Here is a 24,651-nt window from a genome sequence, read left to right as displayed (position 1 = left end):
GAATAGACACTTTTCCAAAGAAGACATCCCGATGGCCAACAGACACATGAAATGATGCTCAACATCACTCCTCATTAGGGAAATACAAGTCAAAGATACAATGAGATACCACCTCACACCGGTCAGTGACTACAATGGACAAATCAGGAAATTATAGATGCTGGCAAGGATGTGGATAAATGGGAACCCTCTTGCACTGTTGGTGGGAATGCAAACTAATGCAGCCTCTCTGGAAAACAGAGCGGAGCTTCCTCAAAAAATTAAAACTAGAACTACCCTATGACCCAGCAATAGCACTGCTAGGAATTTACCCAAGGGATACAGGAGTGTTGATGCATAGGGGCACATGTACCCCTATGGTTATGGCAGTGCTTTCAACAATAGCCAAATTATGGAAAGAGCCTAAATGTCCATCAACTGATGAATGGATAAAGAAATTGTGGTTTATATACACAATGGAGTACTATGTGGCAATGAGGAAGAATAAAATCATGCCATTCGGAGCAACGTGGAAGGAACTGAAGGGTGTCATGCTAAGTGAAATAAGTCAGTCAGAGAAAGACAGATATCATATGTTTTCACTCATATGTGCATCTTGAGAAACTTAACAAGACCATGGGGGAAGGAAAGGGGGAAAAAATAGTTACAAACAGAGAGGGAGGGAGGCACACCATAAGAGACACTCAAATACACAGAACAAACTGAGGATGGATGGGAGGGTGGGGGAAAGGGGAAAGTGGGTGATGGGCACTGAGGAGGGCACTTGTTGGGATGAGCAGTGGGTGGTGTATATAAGCCAATTTGAAGATAAATTATATTTAAAAAAATTAACAGTTAATACCTGTTCTTAAAATACTCTAAAATATGAAAGTGGAAGGCAAGTTTCCAAGTTCATTCTACGAGGTCATGAGTACCCTGATACCAAACCAAATAAAGACATTACAAAACAATAACAAAACAACAGGCCAATATCTCCGACGAACATAAATACAGTAACTGTCAAGAAAATATTTTCAACCCAAATCCAACAATGCATTTAAAAAGTCATTCACCTTAGGTGCCTGAGTGGCTCAGTCAGTTAAGCGTCCGACTCTTGGTTTGGGCTCAGGTCATGCTCTCACAGTTCAGGAGTTCAAGCCCCCCATGAGGCTCTACGCTAAAGAAAAATACCATATGACATCACTTTACATGGAATTTGGGAAACAAAACAAAGAAACAAAGAAAATGGAGAAAAGAAGACAGACCAAAAAAAACCCGACTCTGAAATTTAGAGAGGAAACTGGTGCTTGCCAGAGGGCAGGTAGGTGGGGGGTGGGTGAAAGAGGGGAAGGAGATGAAGAATACATTCATACTGAGGAGCATGGAGTCATAGGAGAAGTGTTAAACCATTATACTGTACACCTTGAAGCAAACATAACCCAATGCTAATTACACTTGAATTTTACAAGTTAATACAAAATGGAAATACTCTCATAGCAACAGAAGAAAGAAGTTTTAATTTTATAATCTTGGAATGAAAAGTGATATACGTAGCTTATGAAATCATTAATGAATTGGAAAAATAGGACAGTCATAAAATTGTTCATAAACACATACGTAATTGAGTAACTCCTGCAGCCATGTGAAAACTACACACCATTCTTTTCCCCCTGAAATGGTTTTTCTCCCCTTGCATCTTTCTCAGAAAACAACACTAATTTCACTTGCAAAAAATCTACATTTAGGAATTTAATATGCAAAATGTATAGGATATACATTTCTCTTTCAAATTCAACTACATGTGGGATTTTCTCAGGACTAAAACATCTAATGTATACATATACATAAGATGGAAGAACATCTTACACACATACACATACAATGAAGAAATCCAGTATAATGAAATGAAATCATACTGGTGCACACAGATTACATTTTTTATGGAACTACCCAAGGTGGGATGATATTTTCAACTGGATGGGAAAAGTAACAGAGACCTACACAACAAATCTTGAAGTTACAGAAACTTGCATGTGCATCAGAAGGTCTGTCTTCTTTCTTACAGTGACAGAAAGGAGCCTTGAAAGTATGTGTGGTGAATGTGAAACTCAGGCAGGTCTATGAATCTCTGAATGAGAAAATGAGCAAAAAAGAAAAAAAAAGTCGAAATGTATCAGACAGGGGAATCTAAGCATCAATTTTCATAAAGACAAAATACCATCAGGCTTTTTCTTCTAAAATTGATTCACAGGGGCGCCTGGGTGGCTCAGTCAGTTAGGCGGCCAACTTCGGCTCGGGTCATGATCTCGCGGTCCGTGAGTTCGAGCCCCGCGTCGGGCTCTGTGCTGACAGCTCGGAGCCTGGAGCCTGTTTCAGATTCTGTGTCTCCCTCTCTCTCTGCCCCTCCCCTGTTCATGCTCTGTCTCTCTCTGTCTCAAAAATAAATAAACATTAGGGGCGCCTGGGTGGCTCAGTCGGTTAAGCGGCCGACTTCGGCTCAGGTCATGATCTCGCAGTCCGTGAGTTCGAGCCCCGCGTCGGGCTCTGTGCTGACAGCTCAGAGCCTGGAGCCTGCTTCGGATTCTGTGTCTCCCTCTCTCTGACCCTCCCCTGTTCATGCTCTGTCTCTCCCTGTCTCAAAATAAACGTTAAAAAAAATTTTTTTTTTTAATAAATAAAAAAAATAAAAAAATAAAATTGATTCACAGTGTTTGCTTAGCACAATCTTACCCACACTGAGAAGTGGCCTTGGTATGTCCTTTGACCAGCGGCAGTCACAGAGGGATCCGGTGATTCAGCTTTTAGTAAAAACCGCAGTCAATTTAAAAGTATTTCAGATGTTCACGAGTTCATGAGAAATCAGAAAACATGCCAAATCTCAACTGAAAAGGGGAAAAGGTAACGAGTATGTTTTTAAGATATTATTGATGAGACTCCTTCCAACGAAGACAACAGAGGACAACCGTAACAAATTCTGTGGCAGGAATAATACTGAACATTCAAATAACGGGAGGTTCCTGACACAACTTACCTGTCAGTTTTTCAGTTGTTGTCAACGACTACAACATTGTTGGGAAAAAAATCCCCACTGAACATTACTAAAAGCATGTATGATGTGGAGGGCACATCGCGTTTTTACCTCGGGCTCTGGTTCCGGCGGGACCCGGAGAGTGGTTCCCAGTTCATTCTTCTAGAAGGTTCTGAGAGTCAACATTTGGCTTCTTCACTTTCCAACTGAATGCGGCTCCTGCTCCTCCGAATTTGCGTCAGGATTTCTCCCCCGAAACAAGCCTGAACCTGGAACAAACCAACCCCAGCCTCTCGGACGTGGCGTCCCAGGACCCCCTGAATCCACTGAATCCTGAATCCTGAACCCCCTGGATCCTTGAGTGAAATACATCTTGTTCACAAAGCGGCAGGGGAAATGAGGAACAAACCACAGAACACCCCAGAAAATGCAAGAGACTGTGCCGCTCACTGACCATCCCGCGTTTCTGGGTAAGTCGCCCAGCCCCCTGCCTCGCTACTCAGCCCCACCACTGAGGAGATGCCAAGTGGCTGGAAGCCTCCAGGGTGTCCCCCGGCCTGGGGTGGAACCTGCTGGAAACGCAGCTCTGGTTCTTTGCCCACACTCAGAGGCACTGGGACCTCAGAAGCAAGGAAGCCTTTCCAGCTCTGAGGCACACTGGATCAGAAAAACCTAACAAGCGCCTTCTCCCGCCATCACTGAGCACGCAGGAGACCAGGCCCTCCCTGGGCGTGGTGCGCACGCGCGCGCATGCGCCCTCTGCTGGCTGCCGGAATTCCTGCAATGCTCAAGGCCATGGCAGCTCAGCTGGAGGTACTGAGGGTGCAGCTGATCCAGTTGGCCTGTTCTCCAGACTGGGAAAGGTCTTAGTGACAGGGCCTGGGACACAAAGAAATCTTTTCCTTCTCCTGTATACTGAGTGAAGAATGAAACAGAATTTATTGATGTCATGATATCATTTGTAATGCTTTAAAAAAAATGTGTTTTTTAACATTTATTCATTTTTGAGAACCAGAGAGAGACAGAGTATGAGCGGGCAAGGGGCAGAGAGAGAGGGAGACACAGAATCTGAAGCAGGCTCCAGGCTCTGAGCTGTCAGCACAGAGCACGTCGCGGGGCTCAAACCCTCGAACTGCGAGATTATGACCTGAGCTGAAGTCAGATGCTCAATCGACTGAGCCAACCAGGCGCCCCTCATTTGTAATGCTTTAAGCAGCATTCCCAGAAATACAGAATGCAAATTGACACATAACGAATGAACCACAGGCAGTGGTGTTTACCACGAAAATACTTGGGTTGAATAAAAAATTGACACCCTTGAGAAAGAGATACAGGCTTCCAGCTATGGAATGAATACGTCATTGGGCTACAAGGTACAGCCTATGGAATATAGTCAATCCTGTAAGAAAGTGTTGCATGCTTTCACATGATAGCTACACTTGTCTAGGTATCTGGAGAGCATAATGTATACACACGGAATCACTATGATATATGCCTGAAACTAATACAACATGGTGTGTCTATTATATTTCAATAAAATTTGACAAAACTTTAAGTTTCTCCTTCACCATTAAAAAATTATTTCCAACTGAGAGCATATGAAATTCCATTTATACCACATTCTCTAATGTCACCATCTTGATGTTGAGAGCTTATTTTTCATGTTGTCAATAATGTGTTTGATGACACAAATGTGACAAGGTCAGAATGCATACCCAGAGGGAGCTACACATCTGTTATGAATTTCCTGCCTCTATATTGGTAATATTTTCAATGAAAAATGCTTTCAGGGTGAAGATGGATGAAATAGTGCCCATCAGACTCATAGGTAGATAATTGTGCCTTCAAATAATAACTGCCATGTCTTCACAATCAGAGGAAGGCTGGGTGAGGACATAGGTTTCTCCTTTCATGTAAGAGAAAGCTGTGGTGTTTTAAACTGCTCACTTACAATCCAGAATCCAGAGATCAGCAGTAGATGTAAGAATAGCAATGCACCATCATGTTGCACATAACTCGGTCCAGAAGGAGAATACAGACCTTATTCTCAAAAGCTTTTGGTTGAGATCAATAATCCATCTTTTCAAGTTCCAGGCTGCAGGCTCTGGGGACAGCACAATGCCTGACACCTGGTTTTGGAACATAGGGAAGGTCGTGCTCAAGCACGGGGGAATGGAGTAGGGACTGGGGACAGTGGGGGAGACAGATGATGGTTACCTCCCCATGGGGCACACTCTGGACTTTACCTGCTAATGACCTGCACACTCTGCCTCAAGCCATTTCTCTCCATGACCGATACTGAGACTGGGCCCCAACACACCAGGCAAAATGAGGGGCACCCATCTTCCCAGGGGCAATGGCCTGTACAGAGATTGCCCCGGTGAGGCTGGAGCCTTGCATTCAGGGAACTGTCATGCCCAGGGTTCCCACACTTTCTGCCTCCAACACTGAGAGTATCGTCACAGAGCCCCTCCTGCATGGCCCATCGCCCCCTCACACACTGTGACCAGCTCCATCCTTTCCTCTTTGACTCCTCTTTGTCTCTGCTTCTCTCTACTCCTGTCTCCCTCTGTTTCTTCCTCTCACTCTCTCGGACATGCCCAATTCCCCCATCACTGACTCAGTGTCTCTTTCTCTGCCTCTCCCCAGGCCCTCAGCCTTCTGCTCTGTGCAGCCCTGTCCAAGAAGCAGGGCACCACATATCCTGTGTCCCCCTCTCTCCTGTCATGTTTTAGCTCAGGCCCTGATCGCAGTGGATGAGAATCCTGTTTACAGAAGCTGCTCATGTTGACCTTTACTGCAGCATTGCTGTTCCAAGCCACTCCTGGGAAGCATGTGGACAGCCAGACCTTGACCCCCTGGTGGCCCAGCCATGACCCCAAAGTTGATGGAAGGCTGCTTGCCTCCATAACCTGGGAGGAAGGAGGGCCCAGCAGGAGTCAGGGGCTCGGGGGCATTATGCATGGGCTTTGAGGACCTGGAAAGAGCCAGATGCTTACAACCAACCCCACTTTGGTGGTGAGGGAGGAAAGGGTATCATGTCATTGACCTCTGCCCTGCCCATCCCTCACTGAGAAAACAGTGGGAAGAGGGGCATATGGGTGGCTCAGTCGGTTAAGTGCCTGACTTCGGCTCAGGTCGTGATCTCATGGGATGTGAGTTTGAGCCTCTTGTCAGGTTCTGGGCTGACAGCTCAGAGACTGAGACTGCTTTGGATTCTGTGTCTCCCTCTCTCTGTCTGCCCCTCTCTCGCTTGTTTTCTCTCTCCCGCTCAAAAAATAAACACATTGCAAAAAAATTAAAAGAAAACACTGGGAGGAATACAAGACATCATAAGTGTCACCCCAAAAACTACTACCATAAGTCTACCTCAGCTCTCACCTGGATTGGTGCTACTGTGAGGTAGCTGGTAGGTGGGAAAAGTCCACAACATCTGGATTAATGCAGGGTTTCCTCGCTGTTCTACCAGAGACACTGCTGACTCCTCATCCATTTCTTGCAATCAGGAATCAGCCACTTCGTGGGGACTGACAGCTGTCCTGCTGATCACCACACACCACTGTGACTAGCAGGCACTGTGTGCTTGCGAGTACCTATTGAGGAGTGAACGCCACCATCACCAGATCTAGAGGAAGGTTGTGTCCACCACCCCAGAAGGAACCAGGGGACATGTGCAGTCAATACAATTCAAACAGTGACTTATCTTCTGCCCCTATTACTGTAGATTCTAACTGTTTGTGAGTGTGTATACAGGAGTCACACTGTATACATCAAAATAGAATGACCGTTAGGTCCTCCTGGAAGCAGATACTGACACAGACACAGAACTGTGATGGGTTTATCAGGGGAAACGAGCAAAGACAAAATAGAGGGGACAGGATTGGTCAGGGAAAGAATTCAGTCAAATACGTTTATCAGACAACTTTTCTAAATATATTACTTGACCACAGCCCATTTGTCGCAGTTCAGGGTTCTCTTCAAACTTCAAATTCTCCTGTAAGTCAAAGAGATTTTGGGTTATTACAATGGGATCTTATATTGTTGAAGACAAAATGCATAGAGGACAACAGATCTGTGGCCTTGGATGAACACTTCATTGTGTGGCCACATCTGTGTGTCTACCTATAAGGGAAAAAGACTGTCTTTAAATCTTAGATATAGATTCCTGAATGTACACAGTATCACAGTTATCTTTTTCTTCTTTGTAAAATAGGACCTGAATTTTCATAGAAAAAACACTGGGGTCTTTGCCGTATCTTTTGAAATAGTGATTGCCAATCTCTCAGCCTCAGGCATTATACTCTCAGTTGCATGAAATTGAATGAACATCTGTAGATGATCTTCTGCGTGCATATACATTTATACCCTGAGAAGGGTGAGTGCCCACTCATCCCATACATTTTACAAATTCCTTATGTGCTTGTCACCTCTTCATCATACTAACCTCAGAAACCAACATTGTCCCTGTTTCTCAGATTACAAATCTCAGGCTCTGAGATGGCCCAACTGAGAGCTGGTGTTAGAGCTGAGCCAACAGGAACACAGGCAAAGCCTCAGGAAATTGTGAGGGAAGTTCTGGAGATGCAAACCTACAGGCAGTGTGGTGACAGCAGATGCAGGGGTGTGATGACCGGACTTCAGCAGGGGCGGCTCCTCCTCAACCCTGAATTCCCCAAGAATCTGACTCAGGCTGAAGGCCAAGGAAGCCGTTCAGTTGATCTACAACCTATCTTCGCACTTAGTCTCACTGAGACACACAAACTTAGGCAGACAAGCATTTCCTAAGACCAAGTTTAATTTACCAAATCTCCAGGACATTCTTTCATACATGCGCAGACCCTTCAGAAAACCAAAGGAAACAACAGACTTCTTTTTAGATTATGAACTGGGTGCACTGTGGTAACCTTGACATTCCAGAGATGATGACTGCATTGTACACTGTGCTTGAACCCGTGAAGCAGTTCTTTGCAGATATCCTCATGCTCCCTGCCCAGGCCATGGGCCCTGCCCTGAAAGGCCTCCAAATCCATCCTACTGACCCCAACACCCTCCCTTCTGCAACTCCTCAAACTCTGCTTGCCATCCACAACTTACTTTCTATTCCTGTGTGATTCAAGTTTCCCCCATTCCTTCCCTGCTGCTTCCATTACGGTGACCACAAGTTCTGTGTCATATAATGCATGTGCCCCATTTCACACAGGACACCTGAGGCACCTGAAGTTAGGGGTGCGTCTCATCTGTCACAGAACCCACAACATTGTGTCTGTAAAATACACACCAGTACTGCTGATACGTCTACCGTTGGGTAAAAATCCTCTTTCTTTTTGACAAGAGAAACCTATACCTCACATCATTTCAGGGAAATGGCAAAGCCCATCGTACCTATGTCCTGAGAAACCTTGGATTTATATTACACTGTCCTCAGGCAGGTTTGCAGTTGAATTGCCAAGCCCTCACAACCATCTCTACATCATTCCCACAAAGTCTTTCACGAAGAAGATGAATACGCTTTATCAGTCACTCATCCAGTTCAGGTCATCTTACCAAATTGAGTACTTGGAGGAGCTGGAGGTGGCCCGTGGCCCATGGCCCATGACTGGTGATGAAGGGTGATCCATGGGGTACAGCTTGCAAGGCAAACCTAGGAAAGGACCAGGCCCTCTTGCATACATAATGGCCTGCAGAACAGAAATGAAAGCTATGTTCAGAGGACAGAACCAAGTACCAACACTGGCAAAAAGTGGAAGCCTAAAGAACCAGTGCTCATCTCCTGCCAGCTTCCCCACCACCAGGTTCCAAGAGGGCAGCATCGGCATCAAAAGAACTCTACCCATACTTTGGGTTCTATTGAGAGCTTTGGGGGTGGGGAACAGAGGCTATGGGAAGGAACTAGGGTCTCCACATGTCTGCAAATGTAGGACAGCAAGGGCTCTTGTCCTAAAGGATTCATGGAGTGAATATAGAGTAAATTAATAAAATAGCATATTCCCGATATGAAGGCATCTAAGTCCGGGATCAACCACCACCCCTCAACCCCCTCTACCACAGAGACTGCTTATTTGTATGTGAAGAACTACAGAATGAGAAGGAATGACAATCCCAGTCTCCACACATGGAATCATAGCCCTTGTGGCTCAAAGATCTGCCTTTAAGCCCCTGCCTGTGCCCAATCTGCTCCTCTCCCAACAATGGGCTCTTCTCCTCTCTGGAAGTGCTATCCATGGGCACAGAGACACATGGGGTGATGGGGATACTGAGGTCATGCAGAGAACCTGGAAAGTCATGTTCTTAGAGAAACATGTCACTTATACATGTTAGTTAGGCTTAGGTAATTTATTTTAATGCAATGGTACTTCTCAGTTTAAGTACAGTACAATTTTCATGGTAATTGTGTCCTCTGGAAAAATGAGCTGAAATTCTAAATAACAGAATTAACACAAACACACTTTTGTTTCTGCTGTACATTTCCATGTTTCACCTGTAACACTGACACAGGACACAAGAGAACATGCTCATGTGAACACAAACGAAGAACACAGTGGGGAATTACGATGCAGGCAATTATGGACTTTCTCTCTTTGCCACTCATGTTCCAATGAATGTTTTCTAGGACAATTATGTCACCTCTTATAGTTCAGAGTATTTATACCCAGGGCACATGTGAAGGGATTCCGGATAGCACATTTCCAAAAAAAAAAAAAAAAAAAAAAAGAGAGAGAGAGAGAGAAAGAAAGAAAGAAAAGGCTAAATGTTGATGGGTATGAAATTTACTTTGTCTAAGACCACTCTAAATAACACATACAAAAATAAAGTTGGAGTGAAGGTATTTTGCATTTTCATACCATAAGGATAACTGTGGATTTTCTGAACACGTTAATCCCCTAGACAGAAACAGAACAGGAAGTAACAGTAAGAGCAATGATTCCACTTTGAGGAGGTGCAGAAAAAATGAGGCAGGCCAGAAGACTTCCAGGTGGAGTGTGGTGTCATCCTCCTTGGGTTATTTCCAGGAACATACTGGAAAAGCCCTCAGGTCCTCAGCCCTGACCATGTTTGGCTTCTAAACTTACCACAAGGAGTGGACGGGATGAAAATAGAGAAGCCCGTAGACACTTGGGTTAAGGTTGTGCATTTGGAAAATAAGAAAAATAAGCAGATATATTATACAACACACAAAACAGAGACAATGCCAGGAGAGAGTGCTGCACAGAAAAATAAGGGTTTCCACAAAAAGTTACAACTGCAAATGTCCACACACTTACCTTGTCCTTCTTGGTCCTTGTGGTAGAGTCAGTTTTGTTGTCAATCACGGGAGCAAAATCTGGATCTGCAAAAGACCCTAGAAGGGATGGAGGTTTATTTTGATTGGAGTAGATTGTGCAGAGACAAAAAAAAAAAAAAAAAACCAACAAAAAACAAAAAACAAAAAACTAAAAACAAAAACCATCACCTCATTCCTCAAACAACTTAAACTCTTTGTCCCAGTCACATCCCAAATCACATGCAGAGGGTATCCCACATGCTTCAGGTGATCCCAAGGTGAAGGGGAGAACCATCCCTTAAACTTTGATGAATACCTGGTATAGCCCTGGTTCAGGTGCTTTCATGACTCATCAAACAACTGTGGATGAGTGAGGGCTCAACTGGATAGATATACGTTAGGCTGAGCCTCATGCCTCTACCGCCCAGCACATGGACTGTGTACAGCACACATCTGCTGAAGCGCCATGCCTGCTTTTCTGTATATGGCCCCATTCCATCTCCACAAGAGACATATGTACCAACACAGAGTGGGGGAAATGACACAGAGATGATATGTGGATCATGAGACACTCGAGGAATGTGGTAATGGCGGCAGACACATTTCTCTTGCATCATAATGCCCCATAGTAACACCTCTGCACCTTGTCCAAGACTCAACAGCAACAAAAATCAGATGAATGTGCTTTGAAAGTCAACTCATACTGCTCACATCATCTTACCAAGTGGTGCAGGTCGGAGGGGTTTAGGGTAGTCCCCAGGGCCACCAAGGTTCAGGAGATGGATGTGCCCAGGAGCCCGTAGGGTGGCCTCTAGGGTAGGTAGGGTGTGCAGAATCTTCTAGTTAACAGAGGAGGTCCCCATGGATCCACACTGCCCTGCACAACAGAAGTGACAGCTACGTTCAGATGCCAGACAAGAGAACCGACACCCAAAGCAGCTGAAACCCAGAGAAGTATGGGTCAGCACCTGCCACCTTCTCTGCCACTAGGATCCAAGAGAGTAGCATCACTACCTGAAAACTCTATCCTCCCACTGGGTACCACCTACAGCCTAGGCAAATAAATGCAGGAGGCTAAACTACTGACACCACATATCCCTGCCCATGTCTGAGAATGTAGAACAAAATGATCCCATCTTAGAGGATTAAAAGAAGTAAGTCCAAACAAATGAAGTAGCATATTCCAGACAGGCAGACATCTATGTCCAAGATCACCCTGCATCCCTCCTCTACAGTGACTGTAGAAGCTCTGTTTTTGGCATCTTCAGAACACACACACACACACACACACACACACACACACACACACAATTGAGTGCAAATAAACAGCTCACTTTCTGCACAAAAAAAATCACAGCTAATACTGGGGAAAAGTTCTGCCTGTCGGCCCCTCACTTTGCCCCCTCTGTTCCCTCCCTGAGAAAGGGGTCTTCCCCATCTCTGGAAGTGCTGTCAAAGGCCTAAGAGGCCACTGGGGAGTTGGGGATCCCTGGAGTCTTGCAGGGGAACTGAGAAAGTGTTTGCTGTGACAAACACATTATTTACCAGTGTCTACTAAGCCCACATGTGTTTATCTGAATTCATAAGGAATTCTGATTTTGAGCACACTACGAAGACACAGAGTAATACATCATATGGGAAAAAAGAAGAAATTCATGTAACAGAATTAATGTGAACATGTTTTGATTTTGGTATCAATTCCCTGGGATGTGTCATAAGTGATGGTATCAGCTCTAAAACGGATTGGAGACACAACAGAACCTGCTCGTGTGAACACAAGTGAAGGACCTTGTGTTCAAAACATTTTTACCCAAGGCACAGCTTGAAGGATTCCAAACGGCTCATTTACCAACAAAGATGTGAAGGTGGTGAGTTATGACAATGACCTTTGTCTAAGACCACTCTAAATTGTACAAGGCACACAATATAAAAATAGAGGGGCGTCTTTTCACATTTCCAATTAACAGCTTTAACACGTAATCGCATGACCAGAAAAAGGAAAATAACAACAACACTGATCCCACAGAGAGGCGGTATGGTAGGAGTCAACAAGCCTAGAGACTTTAGTATGGAGAGCAGTGTTATCTTCCTGTGTCATTTCCAGAACACATGGGAAAAGCAATAGGGTCCTCAATCTCTAAGTTCCTTTGGCCACTAAATTTACCAGAAAAAAAGGTGACAGGCTGAAAAGAGAGAAGCCTGTAGACTCTTGGGTTAAGGATGTGCATTTGGCAAATAGAAACAGGCAGACATATCACACAACACAAAAAACAGGGAAAAGGCTGGAGAGCATGCTGTATCGCAAATGAGGGTGTCCCAACAGACTTACAACTGAAAATGATCCCAGCATTTTCCTGGTCCTTCTTGGCATTTTTGGTAGAGTGCTTGTTGTTGTGACTCACGGGAGTGACACCAGCTTCTGGATCGGCTAAAGGCTCTAGAAGGGACGGAAGTGTATTCTGATTTTAGTAGACTGTGCAGAATTCAAACAAACACCACATCTTGTGACATCTTAAACTCTTCCCCACACTCAGGACCATGAAGAAAGGCAGAGAGTAACCCACAAGCCTCAGGTGACCCCGACGATAAGGGGGAGATCCATCCCATCATCTTAATGAAGAAACCATAGGGCCCTGGTTCTTGTTCTTCTTAATTAGTCAAATAACTTTCGACAGGTCAGCTCAAATAGAAATCTGGAAATCGTCACCAAAACAGCCATTTCTTAATATACATTAGGGGTAATAAATCACCATCTCATGATAGATAAGAATTAAAATGAGAGTCTCAATTGGTGTATAACATCAATAAATCCTCAACAGAAGAGCATGGGTGTGTTTTGTCTGGCTCCAGGGGAATTGTTCAATCTTTCAGCTTATCTATAAGCTGCCTTCCACATGTCAGCAGGTATTATATAACTATTTCTGAATAGAAATGGACTTAGACTAATATTATAGTCAAGAGAAAAGATCTGACCCTGACCTTTGAGGGAGATTCCACAGGGCCCTGGTTCAGGTGTTTTCATAACTGATCAAGCAACTGTAAACAGCTCAGGTCTCAACTAGCTAGAAATAAATTTAGGGGCATGTCTCATCCCTCAGAGAGCCCAATACGTGGTCTCTGTAACAAGCTACATCCTAGAGAGTGCTATGTCTGTCAACCTGTATAAGGCCTGTTTCTTCTCTCTAAGAGACACTTGCTGCCCAGCTGACCATGTGTAAATAACAGCCCATTTCATGCATGTCCCAAGAATGTTACAATGCCCTCAGGCAGGCTGACCTGAAAGCCCTGTGATGCCATCACTGCATCTTCCCCCAAAGACTCAACAAGAAAAAATAGATAAAATGTGTTTTACAAGTCAACTTCTACTATTCAGATCTTTTTACCAAATGGTGGAGGTGGAGGTGGAGGTGGAGATGGAGGGTGAGGTCCCAAAGGCCACCAGGATGGAGAATATGGGGGTGGCCCAGAGCTCATGAATGGTCATAAAGGGCAGCCCATGGGTACCTCATGGAGGGCACTTCTGGGAAAGAAGGAAATGCTCTGGCAGCCATGTTGACCTGCAGGACAGATATTAAACTTTTGAGATATGTTAGGGTAAAAGGTGAGAAATCCAACACCAACACTAACATAGATGAACCACAATGAAGCAGGAACAGTGCCTGTCTCCTTCCCTTCCACCTGCTTTCAACAGGGCAGCATCAGTGCTGCAAAACTCCACCCTTCCCACTGGGTCCCACCTAGACCTTACAGGAGTTTGAGAAACCAAGACAGTAAGTTTCTGGCAGCATGCATGGTACTGGCTGTGTCTGCAAATGGAGGAAGGAAGTGGCCGGTCCTAGAGGATCAGATAGATAATTCCAGACTACTAAAGAATGTCTGTTCCACACACACAGGCATCTATTTCCAGGACTACTCTCCACCCAGCCCTTTACCACCTCAACAGCTCCATCTTGGCATATTAAGAGCAGATAGAAGGACAGGGAATTATGGTTTCATAGCATTCATTTAAATCTTTAGTCTGCCTCCAGTTAATTCTTATGAGTGGTTTCACCACGGAGACTCATGAGAGAACCTTCTACAGGCCTTTGATGCCCGAGCTCTGATTCTCAGAACCCTGCAACGTAAGGATGGCCAGCCACACCCTGCTCTAAATGTAAGGAAACAGGCTCTAAGAGGAATGAAGGTAAAAGGCTTGCAAAAGGTGAAGCAGGAGTTGATATCAGCTCTGCCTGCAAGGTCCTGCTGGCAGCCTCTGCTTACTTGGCTCCCTCTCTGGACCTGCTGTCCTAAGGCACAAAGATCTCTGGGGAGATGACATCCCTAAAGGGGAATTGGGAAAAGTGTTTTCTGCAGGAACAGTGCCACCTACAGGAGTTAGTTAGGAAAAGTTATACATAATATGTGAATTTACAGGTAATGTTGAATTTTTACATACACTGTGACACACAGACTAATTTTTGCCAAGGAAAAATATTTTGGAATTTGAAATGACAGAATTAAAATGAATATGTTCTGATATCAAAATGGAAAAGACAGTTAAGGTATGAATAGAAGATGCCAGCTATAACAGCTACAGAGGCCATAAAAGAACCTGGTTACATGAACATGGCTTCAGCTCTTTTCCAGAAACTGGCACATCAGACCTGACTTTCACTCTCTGTTCCTTCAGTTCCAGTGTACATTTTCTACTGCAAATATGTCTTCCCTGAGAATTCATAATATTTTTACTAACTGAACAGCTGCAATGACTCTGCAAAAGCACATTTCCCAAAAGAGATGGGAAAACTGATGAATTATGAAATTTAGAAAAAAATAACCTTAGAATAAGAGCATTCAAAATCGCTAAGCACCTCTCAGAAAGTTGGGCTTTTCATGTTTTTCAGTTAGTGAGAATTACAATCGATGTTCTAAACAGGTTGGCGACTAACGCTGGATAGAAAAGGAGTAAAAGAACAACAACACTACTGTTTCAGTTTTCAGGAACATTCCCATGAAAGGAGGTCTGGAAGAAGTGAGCCAGGCCAGGAGATGTAAGTGTGGAGTGAGATGTCATCCTCCCCATGATATTTCCACAAACACACAGTGACTTCCCTGTGGTCCTCAGCCTCTAAACACTTATGGCTGCTGGAGGCACCACCAAAGATGACCAACAAGCTAAGAACAGAGAGGCCCATAGGCTCTTGGGAAAGAGTTTTACTCTTTGTAAAGTAAATAACACCATAGATATATCTCAGAACACACAACCTAAAGACAAGACCAGGAGAAAGTCTGTATAAAGAGAAAAAGATTCCAGGGAGAGAGCTACAACTGAAAATGGTCACATCATTTCCCTTGACCTTGTCTGTGTCCATAGTAGGGACAGAATTCTTGTTCCTCACAGAAGCTGCACAAGGTTCTGCATGTGAAAGAGGCCAAAGAAGGGATGGAGGTTTCTTCTGACTTGCATAGACTGGGTGGGGAAAAAAAAAAAAAAAAAAAAAAAAAACCTCTGTGCCTTCCTCCATCTTCCTACAATCAGGTCCCTTCACAGAAACAGAGGATTTTCCACATGGCCCAGGTGACTCCTTGGGACTCAGGGGAGCATTGAGGAAGGCACTAGAAGGTTTTTGTTGGATATTTGATAATCAACCAACTGTGGACAGGTCAGGGTTCAATTCATTGGAAATTAACATGAAGAGAAGGGTTTCCTAATACACATCATGGGAAATGACAATTTATCAGATTAAAAATGAAAATAAGAATGGTTTAGTTAGGATAATGTCAGTAAACATCAGCATGAACAGCACACTGTCCTTTTCTACAAGGCATGGGTGGGGTGTTTGAAGTGGTTTACTGTCTACATCATCTGCCTTATGTATATGACAAGGGATTATGTGAGGATTCATGAATAGAAATTCCGTTGAAGAGACTAATACTATAGTAATGAGGTAGGGAAAGGTTAATTCCATGTGGAATGACCTGCAAAGTTTTAGAGTTACACTAATAAAATAACATTAGAGGAGTGAAATTTCACAAGGATTTACTTTACTAATGGAGTATTATAGTTCAGAATACAAAAAAAACCAAACATCTTTTAAAGAATAAAGGGACCTCCAAACAGAGGTAAATAAATGTCTGCTTTCTTTACAGAAAGCGTATTTTCTATGGAGCATTTATCCAAAAGCCAATCAAGAAAGCTCATCGGGACATACAGCCTCCAATTCATGCTGTTGTTCACACTTTTCATGTGAAACAAAAGAAACAGCCTTCAACATTGTCTCAAGGTGGAAGGGGGGCTGACCCATATCCGTTCTAGCACCCACTCTCCAGTTAACTGTAACTGGGAGGTTGTAGGGGGGCCCACAGTCATTGGAGGGGCATGAGCTACACCACTCACAAGGGACAGACCCAAAGAGCCCTGCTGGCTGGCGCATCTGAGGGAAACAGTGTCCTGTCACCACTGTGAGACAACTTTGTCCTCTAGTAACCACCTGGGACTGTTTGCAGGAGACCAAACAATTACACCCACAGAAACAATAAGCCAATTGTGCAGATGTTGCCACAGAAGTTAAACTACTGCATTTCACAATGTGCTCCGTACCTCTCCATGGAGGGATCTCCCTGTCAGGTCTTCTTGACATTGGTTTGTGCCTCCTGAATTCCTCTGGAAGCCTCTGTCTTTGGATGACTTCCAGTCTTGAAGATCGAGATGAATCAGTTTCACTAAGAGTTACCACACCCAGGCCTCCACTGGACACCGAACGGTTTAGCCTTTTTAAAAACGTCACAGCGCCCTTAAAAGAAATATGTCAAAATCCTGTATCTGCATTTCAAGTAGGCCACCTCCCTGCTCTGCTCCACCACCGCCGTCTCCAGATCACGAGCCCCGAGCCGGGAGAGAGAAACACATCCACGTTCAGCTGTGGCAGGATGTGCACAAGAAGAGGAGAGAAAAACATTCTTACCCAGTTGTCCTGAGTCGCCGTCTCACCAAGAGCCATCTGAAAGAGTCAACACATCAATAAAAACCCATGTGGAGAGATTCAGTGGCCCATTATGATCATCTGCATTAGGTGCTGAAGCACTCAAGAACTACTGGGCAGAGTGCAGGCTACCTGGTGTCTGAAGGTGAGCTCTGACTGCTGCAGCTGTTCTTGTGTTTCTTTTACTCTTCTCCTGGGCGTGAAATGGCTTTCATCAGATGAAGTACCATGTTGAGGGTGATGTTAATTGGCCCAGGTTCCCATTATAAGAACTGAGTTCTCATACACACGATCCAATCATATAAGACACATTTCACATGAGGAGGAGAGTACAGAAAGCTCAAAGCCATCGCTACATCATCTTGGATTTATTATTTGATGCCTGTGGGGCTCCACGTTGACACGGTCTCCTTACCTGTGGTGACAGCTCCCTAATTCTGCAATGAGGATCTTTCATTGCAAAGTTCAAATCTTCTTTTCCTTATATCTTCATCATTATTTCTCATGGTTACAACAAGTGGGTCTCTCAAACGGGATGGTCATACTTGTCAATGTGATTCATCCTCCACCAAACTGCTTCCTGAGATTCCTAATCATATCCAGCACCTCCAGAAACATGTTCAGGAACCACATTTCCACATAGTCTGGCCATCATCAGGGATCAGGAAATCTTTAGTGCCTTAACTTGTTTAGATTAATATTTTTAACTTAACATCTGGAAAATGTCACATTGCTCCTGAAGTGTCTATATAAATAAATGTCTCCTGAATATTTGTATAGATTTGTGTGCTCCTTGGGTCTAAACACTGTAAAAAGTTTCAAAGTAATACAATGGACATCGTGTGAGCTGCTGGTAGGAGCTGAATTCACTTGTAGATCCATAGCTCTTCTGCAGCTAATTTCAGTTTCTCCTCTGCGGCTAAGAGGAGAAGGGGAGCTGCTTCTCCCCTTCCACCTGCTCCCATTCTTTCAGTCCCAGCTTTCTAGAGGGGAAAGAAACATAGATTACCGGGTAGCCCATGTGAAAGTCTGCCTTTCTTCCCTCCCTGAAATCTGAAGGCAGGACTCAAATGTCCCCTCTCCCCTTCCCCATAAATGCACAGATCCACAAACACAACCAGGGGGAAGCATTGACGCACCCCATTAAGGGACTAAACAAACTCAAACTCCAGCATGCTGGCAAGTCTTTGGCAACTCTGAGTTTCTCTTCACAGCTTTCTATTCCTACTCATCCATACATCACATAAATATAAAAAGCCCACATGAGATGCACTAAGTGCCCTCCCAGTCTCAGACTTGTGCTTGTGATGGGGACGGCATAAGCGTATTTCTTTTCAATGTACAAAACCAAGCCTGGCCAACTCATCACAACTAAACACATAAGGATGACGCAAGGGTTCCTGACTTTCTCCCAAGAGCCCTGAACTTTCAATCAAGGCTCGGGCCATGACACTGCCATAGAGACATCTTTCTTGGACATGGTGTCATTAACACTGTACAATGACCTACTGGACATTTCTACACTTCACGAGGGAACTCCTGCCACCTGACTCAAAGACATCAGTTGAGAAGAATGCAAAATACACTGATGGAAAGAAAATGATGTGAATTGCCCACCTTCAGAGTATTGTCTCCTGGAAAAGGAATGAAGGGAAGGGAAAGAGGGAAAGGAAAGAAAACTGAGTTCACAGGTTTCAGTAATGCTGGCACCCCTGATCTCCTACCAGACATAAACTCCCATATCATCTGCAGGAAGATACCATCACAGTACACCTGAATTCTCCTCCCAATATTTCCTACCCAATGTCTAGAGTTCAACCAAAAATATACGTACATATGGTAGTCATGTTGCCACGATGGGGCTAAAAGGTAAAGGACAATGAAAATGAACCCTGAGGTTTCCACAAAGTGAAGGAAGGTGCAGATCACAGAAATCAAGGCAGAAGAGAGAAACACAATTCTTTACTGATTACTATGGTAAAAGTATGGTTGGTGTTAAATGTGCTCAAAGAAAGAAAATTATCCCCGCTGTCTGACACATTCGTTCTTACAACAGTGTTTGTAACAATTAACTCCTGAAAGTCTTACTCTTCTGTGAGCTTCTCTCTTTGTCCACACATTCCAACACGAACGTCTACATTCTTCTTCAGCGTGTCCCATTTGGCATCTTTTGCCCCTTTCCCACACCTAAGTGCATCACAGTTGTCCCCCAGTTCCCTTTTGCTGCCTATCAAGCATAAAACAGTTCACTGAGTGTGCACACCTGTTCCCACGAGTGTGGCCATGAGGGGGGAGAGGAGAAAGGACAAGATTCCCAAGGCAGGAAGCCACTTTTTACCTTCCCAGAGCAAACTCACTCTACCAAGTGTGGTTTTCTCCCCCCAGTGCAACACCTTTTCCACGTTACATTTATTAGACGTCAAGACTCTCTGCATCGAATCCTTGATGCGTGCAGTATCTCCTGACTTTAAGACAGATTTGAGGAAGGTGGAATGACTATAGAAGAACGTACAGTATAGCGAATGTACTTACCAATACTAACATGTACACTTAAATGTTTATGATGGGAAAGATTCTAATGCATGTATTTTACCACAGTTAAAGAAGAGAAACTTAAAAAGAAAGTAATGATGTTCAGTTCTCTGATTTATATAACATTTGATAGTAAATTTTGTTACCTGATTCTTTTGGATCTTAAGCTGAGCATTTTCTTTCTGCAAAGGCTGTTCTTCAGACTTTGATTTCACTTCGCTGGTATGAACTTCATTAAGGGAGAAGTGAACCTGAGGAAAACATTCTTTCTAGTGACTTCTTCCCAAGAAGATCACTCAGTAGATAACATATAAATCGAATATTCTAAGACATAAAAGATTTGTTTTTCTTTAAAGCTAAAGTGTACAGTGGAAATCCTGCAGGAAATAGAAGGAATTTACTTCTGAAACTTCTGAAGTGTTTACTAAAATAGCACGTTTCAAGTTCTTTGTAGATTTTTCCTTTCCCTGATTTGCAAGTAAGATAGAAACAAAACGTGTACTAGGCTTTCCAAACAAACACTGGACAACGTGTCACAAAGAAGCACTGTCAATAGAACACACCCCATAGTCAGTCCCTGTATCATTAAAAACAGTCGATCCAGTTTGGGCCAAAGAGAAAAGCCAGACACATAAAGAAATGAAGGATGAAGATAACGGTGGAAGGTGTAAATGTTTCAGAGCAACTATCTTGGTTTCCAGACAATGGAACTGTGACTGGATGACAATGAAAAAGTGGACAGTGTAAAATCTTTCAAGCCAAAAAGCTCCAATGAATGACTTTTCGTTATGGAAGAGAAATATTGTCACCAGATTCACTTTCAAAATTTTCTGAATTAAGAGGAACAGAACTATTCAACATGGCGAAGAAACCTCTAGTGTTCTCTCCTGGCAGCACTGAATGATATAAAAATTAACCCAGGGTTATGAAAACAAATTCTGCCTAACTCCTAAATAAAAGAGGTACTATGGTATTACTGATTGAAACAGCAGTAGACAGCATGGAAGGTTAAGGGGCTCAATTCATCCAATGACCAAAAGGGCACAAACATCAAATTATGGTAACTCAGGAAGCCCTGATTCTTGACATTCTGATTTCTCTCATATTGCAACAAAGCGTGCACACTTGGAATTATGTCATTAAAAAATTCATTAGTGACCTCAAGCATCTCACTGTTATTCTTCAACAAAAAACATAGTTATCAGGAATACTTTACTCATTACATTTAGTTCCATTTTTAAAGAACAAAGAAGGGATTTTAATACTCTATTTTATTTTTTGAGAGAGAGACAGAGCAAGTGAGCAGGGGAAGGGCAGAGAGAGACAGAGGGAGAGAATCCCAAGCAGGCTCCCCACCGTCAGCACGAAGCCCGATTCAGGGCTCAAACTCATGAACCATGAGACCATGACCTGAGCTGAAACCAAGAGTTGGATGTTTAACTGACTGAGCCACCCAGGCGCCCCAGAACAAAGAAGAGATTTTTTTTAATATGAAATTTATTGTCAAATTGGTTTCCACACAACACCCAGTGCTCATCCCAAAAGGTGCCCTCCTCAATACCCATTACCTACCCACCCCTACCTTCCACCCCCCATCAACCCTCAGTTTGTTCTCAGTTTTTAAGAGTCTCTTATGTTTTGGCTCCCTCCTTATTTTTTTTTCCCTTCCCCACCCCCCATGGTCTTCCGTTAAGTTTCTCAGGATCCACACAAGAGTGAAACATACAGTATCTGTCTTTCTCTGTATGACTTATTCCACTTAGCATAACACTCTCCAGTTTCATCCACGTTGCTACAAAAGGCCATACTTCATTCTTTCTCATTGCCACCTAGTATTCCATTGTGTATATAAACAACAATTTCTTTATCCATTCATCAATTGATGGACATTTAGGCTGTTTCCATAATTTGGTTATTGTTGAAAGTGCTGCTATAAACATTGGGGTACAAGTGTCCCTATACATCAGCACTCCTGTATCCCTTGGGTAAATTCTTAACAGTGCTATTGCTGGGTCACAGTGGAGATCTATTTTTAATTTTTTGAGCAACCTCCACACTGTTTTCCAGAGCGGCTGCATCAGTTTGCATTCCCACCAACAGTGCAAGAGGGTTCCCGTTTCTCCACATCCTCACCAGCATCTATAGTCTCCTGATTTGTTCATTTTAGCCACTCTGACTGGTGTGAGGTGGTATCTGAGTGTGGTTTTGATTTGTATTTCCCTGATGAGGAGCGACATTGAGCATCTTTTCATGTGCCTGTTGGCCATCTGGATGTCTTCTTTAGAGAAGTGTCTATTCATGTTTTCTGCCCATTTCTTCACTGGATTATTTGTTTTTTGGGTGTGGAGTTTGGTGATCTCTTTATAGATTTTGGATACTAGCCCTTTGTCTGATATGTCATTTGCAAATATCTTTTCCCATTCCATTGGTTGCCTTTTAGTTTTGGTTGTTTCTTTTGCAGTGCAGAAGGTTTTTATCTTCATGAGGTCCCAATAGTTCATTTTTTGCTTTTAAATCCCTGGCCTTTGGAGATGTGTCAAGTAAGAAATTACTGCAACTGAGGTCAGAGAGATTTTTCCCTTCTTTCTCCTTTAGGGTTTGGATGGTTTCCTGTCTCACTGTCTCACATTCAGGTCCTTTATCCATTTTGAGTTTATTTTTGTGAATGATGTAAGAACGTGGTCTAGTTTCATTCTTCTGCATGTTGCTGTCCAGTTCTCCCAGCACCATTTGTTAAAGACACTGTCTTTTTTCCATTGGATATTCTTTCCTGCTTTGTCAAAGATTAGTTTCCCATACTTTTGTGGGTTCAATTCTGGAGTCTCTATTCTATTCCATTGGTCTATGTGTCTGTTTTTGTACCAATACTATGCTGTCTTGATGATTACAGCTTTGTAGTAGAAGCTAAAGTCTGGGATTGTGATGCCTCCCACTTTGGTCTTCTTCTTCAATATTGCATTGGCTATTTGGGGTCTTTTCTGGTTCCATACAAATTTTAGGATTGCTTGTTCTAGCTTCGAGAAGTATGCTGGTGCAATTTTGATTGGGATTGCATTGAATGTGTAGATTGCTTTGGGTAGTATTGAGATTTTAACAATATTTATTCTTCCAATCCATGAACATGGAATGTTTTTCCATTTCTATCTTCTTCAACTTCCTTCATAAGCTTTCTATGGTTTTCAGCATACAGACCTTTTACCTCGATGTTTAGTTTTATTCCTAGGTATTTTATGATTCCTGGTGCAATTATGAATGGGATCAGTTTCTTTATTTGTCTTTCTGTTGTTTCATTATTAGTGTATAAGAGTGCAACTGGTTTCTGTACATTGATTTTGTATCCTGCGACTTTGCTGAATTCATGTATCAGTTCTAGTAGACTTTTGGTGGAGTCTATCAGGTTCTCCATGTATAATAAAATGTCATCTGCTAAAAGTGAAAGCTTGACTTCATCTTTGCCAATTTTGATGCCTTTGATTTCCTTTTGTTGTCTGATTGCTGATGCTAGCACTTCCAACACTATGTTAAACAACAGCGGTGAGAGTGGACGTCACTGTCGTGTTCCTCACCTCAGGGGGAAAGTTCTTAATTTTTCCCCATTAAGGATGATATTAGCTGTGGGCTTTTCATAAATGGCTTTTATGATGTTTAAGTATGTTTCTTCTAACCCGACTTTCATAATGGTTTTTATTAAGAAAGGATGCTGAATTTTGTCAAATGCTTTTTCTACATCGATTGACAGGATCATGTGGTTCTTTTCTTTTATTAATCTGCTGTATCACACTGATTGATTTGCAAATGTTGAACCAGCCCTGTAGCCCAGGAATGAATCCCACTTGATCATGGTGAATAATTATTTTCATATGCTGTTGAATTAGATTTGCTAGTATCTTATTGAGAATTTTTGCATCCATATTCATCAGGGATACTGGCCTGTAGTTCTCTTTTTTTGCTGGCTCTCTGTCTGGTTTAGGAATCTAAGTAATGCTGGCTTCATAGGATAAGTCTGGAAGTTTTCCTTCCCTTTCTATTTTTTGTAACAGCTTGAGAAGGATAGGTGTTATTTCTGCTTTAAATGTCTGGTAGAATTCCCCTGGGAAGCCATTTGGTCCTGGACTCTTATTTGTTGGGAGATTTTTGATAACTGATTCAATTTCTTCACTGGTTATGGGTCTGTTCAAGTTTTCTATTTCTTTCTGAGTTTTGAAAGTATGTGGGTGCTTAGGAATTTGTTCATTTCTTCCAGGTTGTCCAGTTTGTTGGCATATAATTTTTCATACTATTCCCTGATAATTGCTTGTATTTCTGAGGGATTGGTTGTAATAATTCCATTTTCATTCATGATTTTATCTATTTGGGCCATCTCCCTTTTCTTTTTGAGAAGCCTGGCTAGAGGTTTCTCAATTTTGTTTATTTTTTCAAAAAACCAACTCTTGGTTTCATTGATCTGCTCTACAGTGTTTTTAGATTCTATATTGTTTATTTCTGCTCTGATCTTTATGATTTCTCTTCTGCTCGGTTTGGGGTGTCTTTGCCGTTCTGCTTCTAGTTCCTTTAGGTGTGCTGTTACATTTTGTATTGGGGATTTTTCTTGTCTCTTGAGATTGGCCTGGATTGCAATGTATTTTCCTCTCAGGACTGCCTTTGCTGCATCCCAAAGCATTTGGATTGTTGTATTTTCATTTTCATTTGCTTGCATATATTTTTTAATTTCTTCTCTAATTGCCTGGTTTACCCATTCATTCTTCATTAGGGTGTTCTTTAACCTCCACGCTTTTGGAGGTTTTCCAGACTTTTTCCTGTGATTGATTTCAAGTTTCATAGCATTGTGGTCTGAAAGTGTGCATGGTATGATCTTAATTCTTTTACACTTATGAAGGCCTGTTGTGTGA

The 24,651-nt window shown here is 42.9% G+C and overlaps 1 long non-coding RNA gene across 1 annotated transcript; it reads right to left on the bottom strand.

The window, feature by feature from the left end:
- Positions 1-8,614: 8,614 nt before the first annotated feature.
- Positions 8,615-11,225, bottom strand: LOC122199561. Its single transcript, XR_006193563.1, has 3 exons — positions 10,990-11,225; positions 10,270-10,346; positions 8,615-8,685 (listed from the first exon to the last, which is right to left on the bottom strand). It is a non-coding gene; the product is annotated as an uncharacterized LOC122199561 (long non-coding RNA).
- Positions 11,226-24,651: the final 13,426 nt, after the last annotated feature.

This window comes from Panthera leo, chromosome D1 (assembly GCF_018350215.1).
Source record: "Panthera leo isolate Ple1 chromosome D1, P.leo_Ple1_pat1.1, whole genome shotgun sequence".
NCBI classification, from domain to species: Eukaryota; Metazoa; Chordata; class Mammalia; order Carnivora; family Felidae; genus Panthera; species Panthera leo.
Note: the sequence above shows the minus strand (reverse complement) of the source record. Positions and strands in the feature narration are given on the sequence as shown.